The following is a 14669-nucleotide window of genomic DNA, read 5'->3' on the forward strand; positions in this document are numbered from 1 at the left end:
ATTTGCTCTTCTGAAAAGAGTTCATAAACATGTAGGAGATATGCAAAATTTATAATGTTGTAAATAGAACTTGTTAGTTCTGCATAATTGGCAAATTGCACTAGTGCTAAAATCTCAAGGCTACAGCTGGAAATTGCAATGTGGACGTATTTTATGCATTTTATTAGAATGAGGAAGGTGATTATATTTCAAAGAAAATATTTTACTTACAAATTGCATGTTTTTGACTAAGGATGAAATGTTTGGTAAATGTTGTCCTCAGTGAATTCTACATGTTCTACCATTTAAAACTGGTTTTTGGAGGCCCCAAACAATGATATCTTGGTGCTCAAAGGGTGTGGGTTTAAGAGTAAGGACTTCAAAGTACGGGGCTGAGATCACGAGGAGAGTCTCAGAAGATTCAAATCAACTAATGGTTGGATCTGCATGTTCTTTTGACAGAATAAACAGGCGCTGGACAGGCTGGGGCTCCAGGATGTTTAGAAAGTGGTGGGTAGAAGATTAAGGCACTATAGACACTGAGTTTAAGAACTTTGAACCCCAGTAGAGCCATCCAGTACCAGCATTAGTAGAGAAGAATTGAGGAATCCAAGCTTGGCTGGTTAGCAGGTCATAAAGAATCGTTAAGTATGGCTGAAAGGGCATGGAAGTGAGTATGAATAGTTATAAAGATATGATTTTAAGCACTTTGAAGACTGCACCATAGTTTTAATTCTTCTCAGTTGCCTGAAAATCATTCTGTGGGTCTAAGAAGAGAAGACATTAAGTGCTGGGCCTGGAAGTAGAACTCAGGTCTGTGTGACTCCAAAGCTTGAGCTTTTCACCACAATGTTATACTGCTATTTGGTGAATTACTGTGGGGGGGCGGGTGTGTGTTTGCGCACAAACATGTGCCTGTGTGTGCATTATCCCTTATATTTTTAATTTTCTTTTTAAAATAAAAACAGGATGTTCACACTTTTGTAACTGTTTCCCTCACCACTATTGTATTCATAACACTTTAGCCTTTGGAGAGCTCTGGTAACAATGGTTCCAGCTACATAACCTTAAGCCTGAGAACCATATTTAAATAAAAACCAATTCCCCCCATAAAGAACAGTTCCAGGAGGCCATACTAAATCTACCAATGACTCGTGCCATTCATCCGACAGCAAGCCCAGAAATAGTGATGAGAAGAAGGACAATGGTCCAATATTTCTGACTTTGTACAGACAGTTAAATCATGGAGATATCCCTGACAACAATTTCACCAACTTTTTCTCACTTGGAATGTTTTGGGCAAGTGTGTAGAAAGAGCAGAAATATAATCTCCACTGTTTCCTCTATTGTGTTTCTACTCATTAGATAATAATCAGTAACAGTAAACTTTTAAAACACTACATCTTTGTTTATACAGGAAATAAATGTGGGTTCCAAGATACACAGGAAGCAGATATGTGAAGTAAGAAAGTTAATTTTTAAACTACCTTTTAAAAATACCAATTATGTTCCACTATGGAGAAATATGTAGTCCTCTATAATGATGTTTTATTATTCTTTTTTTAAAAAAGGTTTTATTTATTTATTTGAGAGTGAAAGAGAGAGAAAGCGCGCGTGGGCGGGGGAAGGGAGGGAATGAGGTAGAAGCAGACTCCCTGCTTGGGAGGTGGGGGTACACAATCCCAGGACCTACAGATCAGGACCTGAGCACACATTCAACTGACTGAGCCACCCAGGTGCCCCAATATTTTATTATTCTATTTTATAATGGAAGTTTGTGATTATATAAAGTCAGATAGTTGGTTTTACTAACATGGAGACTGGCAAATCACATCCAGGTCCTTAAGATTTGTCCAGTGTTTTGCTCTGTATTTTCTCAGTCCTTTAACAGAAGCAAACTAGTCTTTCCATCTAATTCTTCTACTATGTGAACAGCGCAATGACTATAGATTTTAGGGTCTCTGTCCATTAGTAGTATATAAATATTGTTAACATGAATTAAAAATGACCTTTTTAAAAAGAACAAAAATAGAAAATATGCCTCTCAAGATCATAATCTTGATGCATTTTCTCATCTCTAGCATAAAGGATTTAGAAGAGTTGAAGGCTAAGCACCATGCAGCTCTACAGATCTATGCTTCCATTGTTTTTAACGGACCTCGTGAAACTTGCCAGAGCAAAACCAGGCAAGCTGCAACAGCAGTCTGTGAGGAACACAGAAGCACCTCTTCGTTTCTTGGGTTCAGCAGCTAATTCGCTTCAGAATCTCATTTAGTCTGCTGGCTCCAGAACTGGGGCCTGCCACCTTCAACCTGGATCACGTGAATCAAGGTCAGAGAGAATAAGGCTTTCTTATTCAAAACATACATGTGAACAAAATTTTAAAAATAAAGCTAGAGTATACTAATATAAAAAAAAGTTCCAGGGCAGCATTTTTTTTTTTTTAAGATTTTATTTATTTGACAGAGAGCCAGAAAGGGAACACAGCAGAGGGAATGGGAGAAGGAGAAGCAGGCTTCCCGCCAAGCAGGCAGCCCAATGCAGGGCTCAAACCCAGGACCCTGGGATCATGACCTGAGCTGAAGGCAGACGCTTAACAGCTGAACCACCCAGGCACCCCAGCATCATGTTTTTTGTTTTTTGGTTTTTTTTTTTTAAGATTTTATTTATTTGACAGGCAGAGATCACAAGTAGGCAGAAAGGCAGGCAGAGAGAGAGGGGGAAGCAGGCTCTCTGCTGAGCAGAGAGCCCAATGCGGGGCTCGATCCCAGGACCCTGGGATCATGACCTGAGCCAAAGGCAGAGGCTTTAACCCACTGAGCCACCCAGGCGCCCCAGTATCATGTTTTTTAAAGGGAAGGGGCAAACATCCTATAAAGAGGTCATCAAAGGCACCTGGGTGGCTCAATCAGTTAAGCGTCTGCCTTCAGCCCAGGTCATGATCCCAGGGTCCTGGGGATTGAGCCCGGTGTAGGGCTCCCTGCTCAGCGGGGAGCCTGCTTCTCTCTCTCCCTTTGCCCCCACCCTCCCCACTCATGCTCTCTCTCTTTCTCAAATAAATAAATAAAATCTTTAAAAAAAAAAAAAGAGAGAGCAAGAGATCAACAAATATTCCTTCAACACAAATCAATTAACACTACTGGGACCAAGACCAAATCGCCAGACACTATTCGAAGACGCCTTTTACAATTTTAAAAGATCCTTGTTTCTGTCCTGTTACAGCTAATAAAATACTTTCAGGGGCTTTTTTTTTTTTTTAAGATTTTACTTATTTATTTAACAGAGAGAGAGATAACACAACTAGGCAGAAAGGCAGGCAGAGGGTGAGGGGAAAGCAGGCTCCCCGCTGAGCAGAGATTCCCAATGTGGGGCTTGATCCCAGGACCGATCCCAGGACCCTGAGACCATGACCTGAGCTGAAGGCAGAGGCTTAACCCACTGAACCACCCAGACTGCCCTTTTCAGGGGCTTTTTAAAAAAGAAGTCCACAAGTAGGTTGGACGTTAGATGCTAATGTTCCAAGAGATTCTTTGGCATAGAAATAATTTACACTGCCCAGAATCATAGAAGAATAAGTGATAAGTGGAAGAGAAAATGGTTTTAAAAATATTTAGGGGAAAAGGTCTTCTAAAATAGCAAGCACCAAAGAAGAGTTACTTAACATTTCATAATCATTGAAGGTATTTAAAGGCTCTATTGTCTGTCTTTACTTTAGACTACATTTCTATTTTTTAAAAATTCCAAATACCTAATTTATTCATGCTTATTTTTCCTGCATTAAAATATGTCATGAAACCGTTTCCTGAAGATTCCATCAGGAACACAAAGTGCCAGTAAGTGCATGGTACAACATGCCACAGTATAAATTGTATTTAATCTACAGTATCAAAAATGAATCAAATCTACCACGTAATGTCCCATCTGGAATCTTTCTCTGTGATGGAATTAGGTATGTTTCAATTCCGGATAATTGATTAGGACTAATTATCAGAATAGAAAGCATCTAATTTGCCAGCAGTTGATATTATCACGGGGGCACACCAGTGAGTGGTAGCCCTGGAATTAGAGCACAGACTGGAATGTTAATTCACCCACACCCTGCCTACTGGCCCAGGTCTCTGAACTCTCCCCCATGGATCTTTTGCATGCAGAGCTCACTTTGAAGCTGTGAGAGTTTCATGCGTGGGAAATCAGGAGAATCAAAGCTGCTTTACACAGAAGCATATGGTTGGGAGTCCAGGGGATGCTGAAAAATACTACATATTAGTAATCTCCCTGTGGGAAGTTCATCTGAGTTATGAGACCCTCATATTTTGCATTTCTTGAGACTTGAGTGTTTAAATTGCTGGCCTCAATCCTATAGCACTGGGGTTTGTTTTCACATTTAGTTCCCTTGGATTTTTTTTTTTTTTAACCTACTTTGACAAAAAAAGAGGGAGCAAAATAGGAAAAGAAGGCAGGGGCGGGGAAAGAATAAATCATTATGCAGCTCTCAACCTCCACAGGGAAACAGCAGTACAAACCCACAGATCCAGAATTGTCAAGCAATGGGGCTGTTTGTTTACAAGTCACAGAATCAGTTATGTAACTAGAAGTTAAGGAAATCAAGTGAGTGTTTGAAGCGGAGCAAATACTGATACTTTTTGAATTAGTTGAGAGACTCCTCTCTGAAATAGGTTCAGATAGATTTTCTGTCTACTTATTTTTAGTCGCTTTATGAATTTAGTTTTTGAATTTTATTGTACAAGAAGTACAGTGTTTCTATATAGATAATGACCACTCATTTTTATCATTAATGGGAGATACCTAGGAATGCTTTTTCATCATGGCAGTTGTTAAAGCATTTATAAGGGAAATTGGAACAGCTTTTTACCTGCTGATCTAAAATTCCTGTCTGATTTAGTAGGAGAATGTGTTATATGGCAATAGATCAGTTTTCATTTCTCTCCACTCCTCACTCCATAACTTTTTGTTAATTGGCTGGTTGTTTTATTTTATTTTATTTTACTTATTTATTTATTTAGTTAGTTAGTTCTGGGACCATATAATGTTTATAAAATGAAGATCTCTAAAAGTATTTCCATGTAAATAAAAATTCTTTTTTATCTGAAACTCTGTAAAAATTTCAACTCTAAGGCAAAATGTTAGAAAATCAAATTATTTAAGTAGGTGATTAGATTGGGCTCTAATAAATTTCATGCATAATTTAAATTACTTTCAACAAAGCTCCTAAAAAGTTTTTATGATATTTTTAATACCTGCATTTATATTTAGTATTTTATTTTTTCAGAAAAGATTTTCTTTATTTGCCGGAGAGAGAGCACATAAGCAGGGGAACGGCAGACAGAGGCAAAAGGAGAAGCAGGCTCCCTGCTGAGCAAGGATCCCAATGCAGGACTTGATCCCAGGACCCTGAGATAATGACCTGAGCCGAAGGCAGACGCTTAACTGACTGAGCCACCCAGGCGTCCCTATATTTAATATTTTCTAAAAATATGTTTTTTCCTAAAAACTTAGAGCCAGATTTCAGTGCTGAAAGAGAATATAATCCGATAGCAAATTAAACTCAAACTACTGAAGTTTCAGTAAATATATTGATGGGACATTGTTTTCTTTCTCATTTAGCTAACTTGTTCTTCAAATTAGGTCAGTTTGGTGTTATATGTTACTCCCAATGGAAAATCCTAGGGGAATTGTTGGAGAAGAATTATGTTTTTCACCAGGCAGACAAAAGCTGAGTTCAGGCCCTTAGGGAACCTTCTCAGGGTGTTTTCTGCTAATGGTGCCAGAACCCCATGACCAGGAGGGAGCTGCACAGCTGAGACGTGGTACCCAGAGGGCTGCTCAGCTCTTGAACCTGTCATAATAGACACCGAGAATAGGGACTAAGTCCAAGTTAATCTTTTAAGGTGTACGTATGTTGTTTGTGTTTAATTTGAGTCTTGGCATAGAGCAGAATATTTGGTGGCCTATATTCTATCTAAGTTAGAAGTAGGGCTGGACCGACTCACTGTCTAGAGATGAGAAGAGGGTGACCAAGTACAACAGAAGCCCTGTGCTCTTTGACGATATTCCCATAAATGTGTATTCTTAGCCTAGGAGCATCACAGAGCCTCGGTAGTTGGGGGTCTGATATTTACCAGCTTAGGACAACGATGTGAGTTTGAAAAGGTCTCTCCTTCTATTTACAGGTCAGTGAATGTTGAACAGAGGAATATGAGTCTAAATGAAAGGACAAAGATGAGTATCAACTTAAGACCAACTTCCCTCAATTGCTTTTCAAGTTTTTAGGTATTTCTGGACCTTAAGGATGTATCATTTCACTAAAAAGCAACAAAAATGATTTATGCAACTTGTATGGAGGTAAACTGTATGAACAAAATTTTGTACCTACTCACCCTTGTATGGGTTATTAATCACTGTTAACAGATAGTGGTAGTGTGCAGAGGTGCCTACAATTTTTAAAATTACCTTTACCTTGGGGCACCTGGGCGGCTCAGTTGGCTAAGTATCTGACTCTTGATTTCAGCTCAGGTATGATCTCAGGGTTGTGGGATCGAGCCCTGGGTCAAGCTCTGTGCTTCACAGAGTCTGCTTGGGAGTCTTTCTCCCTCTCCCTCTGCCCTTCCCCCCACTCATAATCTTTCTTCTCTCTCTAAATAAATAAATAAATAAATAAAATCTTTTAAAAAGTAAATAAATAAAATAAAATTATATTTACCTGTCTTGCCTGTTATCCAAAGGCATAAGACAATACATCATTATCATTTAAAATGATAACCACAATTATAATAATACTTTATCAATAAGACCTTAATTTAAATAATGACATTAACCTTTCAGAGCACTCCGAAGTATATGAGGTAATTTATACATTACTAGAGCTCATTATTACTTGTATACATTTCTCTGAGATGAGAAATGGCATCACGTCTTACGATGAAGATGAAATGGGTTTTAGACATTTATTTAGACAGTATACTTCATTTCTGTATGTATATTTTACTTCAATACAAAGTTTAAGAGGCTCTGAAAATATGCATTTTAATTGATAAAAAATTACTGAAACTGAGTGAACTAAGTCAATTTTCAAGAAAGGATATATATAGCTATTGTTTCTTCAATATGCATTTATAAAAGTGGGGGTGCCTGGGTGGCTCAGTCAGCTGGGCAGCTGCCTTCAGCTCAGTTCATTATCCCAGAGTCTGGGATCACGGGCCTCATCGGGCTCCCTGCTCAGTGGGGAGTCTGCTTCCTACTTCTCTCTCTGCCTTTCCTCTTTGCTCATGTTCTCTCTCTCTCTCTCAAATAAATAAATAAAATTTTCAAAATTTGTAAAAGTGGTTTTTTTTAAGTGATTATAAACTACCTTCCTTCAAAAACAACTTCAAAAATAACTCGTGATTTGGGCTTTCTGGGGTTGGGGCTGTAGTTTCATTAGTTTGGGGCACGTGGGTGGCTCAGTCCTTTAAGCATCTATCTTAGGCTCAGGTCATGATCAAAGGGTCCTAGGATCGATGCCCATATCAGGCTCCCTGCTCAGCAGGAAGCCTGCTTCTCCCTCTCCCACTCCCCCTGCTTGTGTTCCCTCTCTTGTTGTGTCTCTCTCTGTCAAATAAATAAATAAATAAAATATTTTAAAAAAAGAATATCTTAGTTTAATTTTTAAGTTCAGAGAAAGGATGGGGACAGAAAGAAGAAGAAATGCCTGTTTGTACAGGGTAGGGCAGCTTTCATGTAGTTGTTTGATGTAGTGGTTGTTTGATGTAGTGGAAAGAGAATGGGCTGTGTCCTCCAATGATGTGGGTTTAAACCCCTGCTCTGTTACTTAGGCTCACCAAGCTATCCTTTCCTTATCTATAAAATGAGAGTGTTACTTTACAGAATAGGTGCTCAATACTATTACTACAGGTAGAGGACATCAACCAAATGACTTCTTGGGTTTCTTTTAAGTGATAAAATTATATAATTGTAAAATAGATGTACCGATTCCCCTTGAAGAGTGAATGGTTGAAAACACAACCAAAGATGGCAGAATAAGCTATTAAAATGGCTTTTGTGAAACCTCCTTCCTTTGGTTTTTATCAGCTCTAAATGAAAGCTACTCTCTTCATAGCCTAAAGCAATATTTTCAAATCAGGAAAATGATTACTCCTAGGAAAGCCAAAATGTTCCTATGCTTAATCCTACTGTTTGAAGTATAAAGATTTGTTACATTTTTTTGCCTAAACTGAAAAACCAAGAACTGTTTTAAATACTTTAAACAACAATCAAGTGCTCATAAATTCTAAGTTATGAATCACTTGAAGACCCTAATGTAGCACATTATAAATATTAATTAATTCTTACTAACACCTCTGCAGTAAAAGTGTTATTATCCTTTTACCAGGCAAGAAGATGAAGTGTCCATGAGACAAAGCAATTTACCCTGGGGATGTGTGGAAGAAGTTGCCAAGCCAGAAAAGAGAACCAAAGAGGTTGGAATTGGAGCCCTGTGTGTTTACAATGTAAGAAGAGACTCATTCCAGGGCACCTGGCTGGCTCAGCTAGTGGAACACGTAACTCTTAATTTCGGGTTTGTGAGTTCGAGCCCCATGTTGGGTGTAGAGATTACTTAAACAAAAAAAATCTTTAAAAGAAAAAAAAAAAAGGAAGAGACTTGTTCCTCACATATTAAAATATACCTATTTCTCTTTAGATTGATATAGTGGTGTGGTGGAGGGGGGTGGTTGTGTGTCCTACTGAGACCTTAAAAAATGTTAGCTCTTTGTTTCCAGGCACTGTCATCACAAATTATTTGTTGATAATGCTAACACTTCAATTTTTCAGATCTAAACTTACCTAGTAAGCTTCAAATTGTTATTGTAGGGGCCCCTGGGTGGCTCAGTCATTCAGCATCTGCCTTCGGCTCAGGTTTGATGCCAGGGTCCTGGGATTGAGCCCCACCTCAGGCTCCCTGCTTGGCAGGAAGCCTGCTTCTTCCTCTCCCACTCCCCCTGCTTGTGTTCCCTCTCTCACTGTGTCTCTCTCTGCCAAATAAATAAATAAGATCTTAAAAAAATTTTTATGACAGTAAGTGGATTAAAAATAGAATTATTTAGTAACAATGAAGACCAAAAGCAAAAAGGAAAATAAAAGATTTTCCTCTTTAGCAGATAAGTTATTTACTTGTTTATTGTGGTTTTACTTTCACATTTTTGTTTCAACAATTGTAACCTCTAAGATAATCTAGAGATTATTTTGTGATCTCTTTCTCTGTTCCAATCCTTTGATGTATAGAAGACATTCAATAAAGACTTATTGGCTGAAATGCAATTCCCCTTCCAATTACAAATTGACCAGTGACTAGTATAGAATATTGTCTGATGGGTAACACAATGTATAAACAACTTCACTCACTCAAGCATTCAGTTAATATAGCACATTTACTCCTTTAAACAAGTAATGTGTGATTAGAAGTATCCCAGGAATGAGCCAGAGTTAGCTGTGATGACTTCAACTTATTCAGCTTTGGCAAATAAGCACCTAGTGCTGGTTCTTCTTCAAAAGCTAAAAATTTGGCAATAGGAGTGTGATTTATGATTAAAAAAAAAACAAAAAACAAAAACCAGAAAGCGATTGAATGTGTCAAGAGCCAGAATAACATACATTTGTCCAAATTTTGTTTTTCAAAAAATCATTTACCTAGCCAAGAATAAATGCTGGAGGCTGCTTGACTTTCAGAATTGGGTAGTATGAAAAATGGAATTCACCATCCCTGAGTAGGTTTTTTTTTTTCCATAATAAACTGAAAGATTGGTTTATATTGCATCCTTATAACTCTTTTCTGTCATACTTTTGGAGCTGTGATGTTTAAAATAACACCTTGAAATCGTTGACTATAAGGTAGAAAAATAGAATTGAATTTAGTCTTATGGGGTTGGTCTCAACTTCGAGGTACTACAGTGTACTTATGAAAATGAGCCTTGCAAATGTTTTCCACTAGAATATTTATGGATATAGTAATTTAGTTAGTCATTCCCCAGAGGAGTTTATGACATGCCAGTAGCAGTGTCCAGTTGCAACAAGAGAAAGACATTTTTTAAAAAACATTTTTAAAAACCCAAGGAAAACCCCACTTCTGTTTCATTTTCCTTTTTTTTCAAAGATTGGAACTAAGTTAAAAAGGTCCACACATTTGAGAAACTGTCTCTATGATTTTTTCTGATAGACTGCTTCCTTTCCTGTTTCTGGGTTAAAATAAGTAACTCCTGAGATTTTAATTTTAGTTTCTCATACAAGACAAAACCAATTTCACTGCTTTGTATTCTGTCCTGAGCCAGGAATTGAGCGCAACAGTCATGAAAAGATAACCACAAGTTGACTTTTTGTCTTTTGTCAGTTAATCCCGGCAAAGAAGAGAATGAATTGTTTACATCCTTATAAAATAATTTCAGAAGAAAAGTGTCTTCATCTTACCATTAATCATATAATTTCCCACTCTTTTTCTGGTGAAGAATTTGGAAATATCAGTTAGGCCCTCACTGACAGAAATTACGGAGTTTAAGTTCATGCAAATCCAACTAATGCTATTGATAGTTGTATATCCAACAAGATTAAAGCCGTTAGTATACTTTTAAGAACGCTAGCAGACTGGTGTTCTTACAACCAGTGCGTATTAGAGATCTTTCTAAATCATCAGGTCTGTGAAATAGAGAGCAAAGAACCTAAGGAGAAAAAAAAAATTAGGCAAGATAGTTTCATTGAGCTCTTTTCCCTCTGGGGCCTATTAAGTACTATACAAACAAGGCCGCCTCTTATTTTGGCTTATTTAATGTTGCTATACACCTCTTGGACAAGTGGAGCCAGCCCTCTAGAACTGTCTGTCTCATCTCTAACAGTTTATTATTCATATTTTAGGGGTTTTTTTTTTGTTGTTCCCTGTTTTTCAGTTCATGATGTCAGAGTATCCAATACTGATACAATCAGCCGAAGGTAGACCAGGAAGTAAGCATTTCAAGATAGGACATCAACATAGCACTGAGTATATCTCATTCACTGGCACACGTTGTAGGACATCTGGGCAGAAAAAAACAAAAACAAAAACAAACCCGGTTCAGAAATGCCCCCCTCGCCTCCCTCGCACTGTCACAATGGCCAAGAATTATACAGAGAAGCCATTTTCAAAGCCAACATCCTTGAGATGACGCATGCAGAAGCCACCTGTGTCGACATTTCATCGCGTGGAGTCTCTTAGTCAGGTATCACCATCTGTCTGAACACAGAGGAGGATGGAGACAAAGAGCAAAACCGTGTTTAGTCTGGCCTCGTGAAATTCAGGCTTGGGAAAATCTTAGGGGTTCTTAGAGCCTTCTTCATGATCACACTTAACATCCATTACTGTTCATAAGGGATAACCACATATGTTGAAAAGAAAACATGCCCTTTAGAATTGAACTTATACCTTAGGGATGAGGAGATCTCCCCAGGTAATAGCTGATGGGCATTGCACAGTCTTGAATTTGCTCCCTACTGACCTGACATCATTGAATTTGGAGAGGCACAGCCAGGTTCATCCAGGGGTAGCAGAGAAGAAAACTGTTTTGAAAAAAAAAAAAAGAAAAAAAAAAAAGAAAGGTGATTATAATTCAGGCTTTTAAATTAAGTCACAGAAGTCCCTACCTAATTATACCATGAAAACAAGTTCTAGTTCCAAGTTCTTAGGAAAGAGAAGGTTGTGGTGGCTTTATTCTTGTTTACTACTTTCAAACAACCATACCACGCTTGATCTGTTGTTTTTTTTCCTTAAAATAATACAATTAGACCTACCTAAAAACACTACATGAAATATTTCAATTTGGAAACCAATTTTCATTTAATTCTTAAGGATTCATGGCAAAGGGAAATGTGGTAGAAAATTATCTTGGCCTGCAGAAAATCACAAACCTTGAGTTATATCCCATTACTAACCTTCTTGACCCCGAATGTGAACCAGAGACCAGCCAGCCAGTCACTGAAGCGTCAAAGTATTGAGAAACCATTGTGCTGCCATCATAGGAAGTGCTGAGGGGAAACAAAAAGCAAATGAAAAACAGTTCTTTTTTTTTTTTTTTAAGATTTTATTTACTTATTTGAGAAAGTGAGCAAGAGAGAGAACATGAGCAGGGGTAGAGGGGGAGGGAGAAGCAGACTCCCCTGCTGAGCAGGGAGCCTGATGTGGGGCTCGATCCCACCACCCTGGGATTATAAACTGAGCCAAAGGCGAGTGCTTAACCAACTGAGCCACCCAGGTGCCCCCAAAACATAGTTCTTGCCTTTAAAAATGTATGAGGCAAGATGTTAGTACAAATCACATGGACAAGTTTACATTTACTTTCTTGCTTTGAAATTTTCTCTCCCCTTTGCAAAAGATAGTAAACTAAGGGGTAATAGGAAGGGGGAAAGCTGAGATCCTTAGTAATCTATTAAATGGGGCTGTAAACAGATTTCTGAAAAATCAGGGCCCTTAAATATCTTCAGAAAGGGATAGGGATTAAAAGGACAAGCTTTGAAGATAGATAAATCTGAGCCTGCCACTTGAACCTTCCCAACTCTCAGTTTTCATATCCGTAAAATGGGAGCAATAATGCTACTTTACAGCATGGTTGAGGAAATCAAGATAAAGTACATGAAAGAATTAGCACAGAGCTTGGCAAATAGCAAGAGCTCAAATAAACAGTAGTCTGGCTAGTGCCTAATATCTATCTGATATCTAATGCTGTTGATATGGAATGTTCCCGACTCTCCTCTCTAATATTTATCAGTGGCTCAACCAGCCATGCAGGGAGTGTCAAGTACAACTGTATATAACTTTGGTCACTTTCTTTTTGGGTTTGATCCAAAGGCTGACTCAGTGTACTGTCCCTGCTGGAGGGGTCCGGCAGGGGTTGGGGGTGAGAAGGTCGAAGAATCACAGCAGGTCTAGTGAGGGTTCCAGCCAGGAGTGTGCTGTCTTAGCCCAGCGAGAGCTGCTGCAGACACCTCTTGGCTTTGCAGCCTTTGGGACTGAGTCGCTGTGTGTGTGCCAGCTTGGTCTCACCGGTGTTCTGAAGACAGCACATGAGTGTTTCCCCTGCATCCTGCTAAGCTGTGATAACTTTAGGACTGGGAGTCTCCAGCACTTGTTTTGGGGATGAAATACTCTTTTAGAACCAAGGACAACAGATTCAGAGCACTCCATGATATCAAAGGAGGTATGCCCTGCTTTAAAGGGGAAAAGCTCCCCTCCCCAAACTAAAATCACAAGGACTGCATTCTAATGGGACACAGAAGGAGAATAAGTGGTAACATTTCTGTCTCCTGCCCACATCAGTTGAGGCATGGAAGATGTAAGAATTAAGCCAGAAGAATTAAGGGTAAGTAGATGAAAAGAAAGGCCTAATTCTTGGAATTAGGAAACCTCGGGTCAAGGGTGACATCACAGAAAAGGTTTAAATTATTTTTATGCATCTGATTAAAATTTGGATTGGGAATATTATCGTTAGAGCCGAGATCTTGAGATAAATCTGAATATATGTGAACCAAACTGTGTATAACTTACACTGATGCAGAAAGGAATTTTTTTACTTGAAAATATTTGGATACAAAGGAAGTAAAAACATCTTTTACCCCATATCCAAAGGGGGAATAAAAGGGAAGTTGGGGACCCTTGAGCCCTTAAGTTATGAGAATATATGCTAATAATAATAATAGTGGGTGAAGTAATTTGTCATACTCTTTAGTGTTAAGAAGTTAGACCCACATGCAGGCGTCCTGGGTGAGCACAGGAAGCTTAAAGGCTGTCGAATCCGTCCTGCCGCTAGTACCACCTAGTGGCAGCCAGAAGATGTGTAAGCATCTTGGATCTTTGAACAAATGTCTTTGAAGAGCCACAAAAGCATACATCTATAATACTCATTGTTGAAAACAACTTGAAAATGCACAGGAATTTAGAGCAAATTGTCAAGGTTCCCTCCATTCCCTCTCCCAGTCCCATTTGTCTTCCTTATTAATAGTAATCTGCTGTGCACTCTTTCTCCTTCTTTGCGTCTGTCTCCCTGACTCTCTCTTACTCCCTGCAATCGTTTTTTTTTTTAAATTTAATTTTATTTTTTCAGTGTTCCAAGATTCATTGTTTATGTACCACACCCAGTGCACCATGCAATACGTGCCCTCCATAATGCCCACCACCAGGCTCACCTAACCCCCCACTCCCCTCCCCTCCAAAACTCTCAGTTTGTTTCTCAGAATCCACAGTCTCTCACGCTTCATCTCCCCCCCTGATTTCCAGCAGTTCACTTTTCTTTTCCTTCTCCTAATGTCCTCTGTGTTATTCCTTATGCTCCACAAGTCCCTGCACTTAGTTTAAAAAAAATATATATATAAAGGGAGGGAAACCTGGGTGACTTAGTTGGTTGTGTCTGCCTTCTGCTTAGGTCATGATCTCAGGGTCCTAGGATTGAGCCCCATAGGGAACTCTCAAATAAATAAATAAAATCTTTTAAAAAATATATAAACGGAATCATACTACGTATTATGGGGTGACTTGTTTTCACTTAACAAGTATACCTAGTCCCTAGCACAGCAGAAACAATCACAAGTGGGTCCAGGCACTATAATTTGCTCATAAGCTCAACTGTCAAATGAGGTAGAGGAGTTAAAAGGTCATTAAAAATGCCTTTTCTTGGGCCCCT

Source organism: Martes martes (assembly GCF_963455335.1).
Source record: "Martes martes genome assembly, chromosome: 9".
Classification (NCBI taxonomy): domain Eukaryota; kingdom Metazoa; phylum Chordata; class Mammalia; order Carnivora; family Mustelidae; genus Martes; species Martes martes.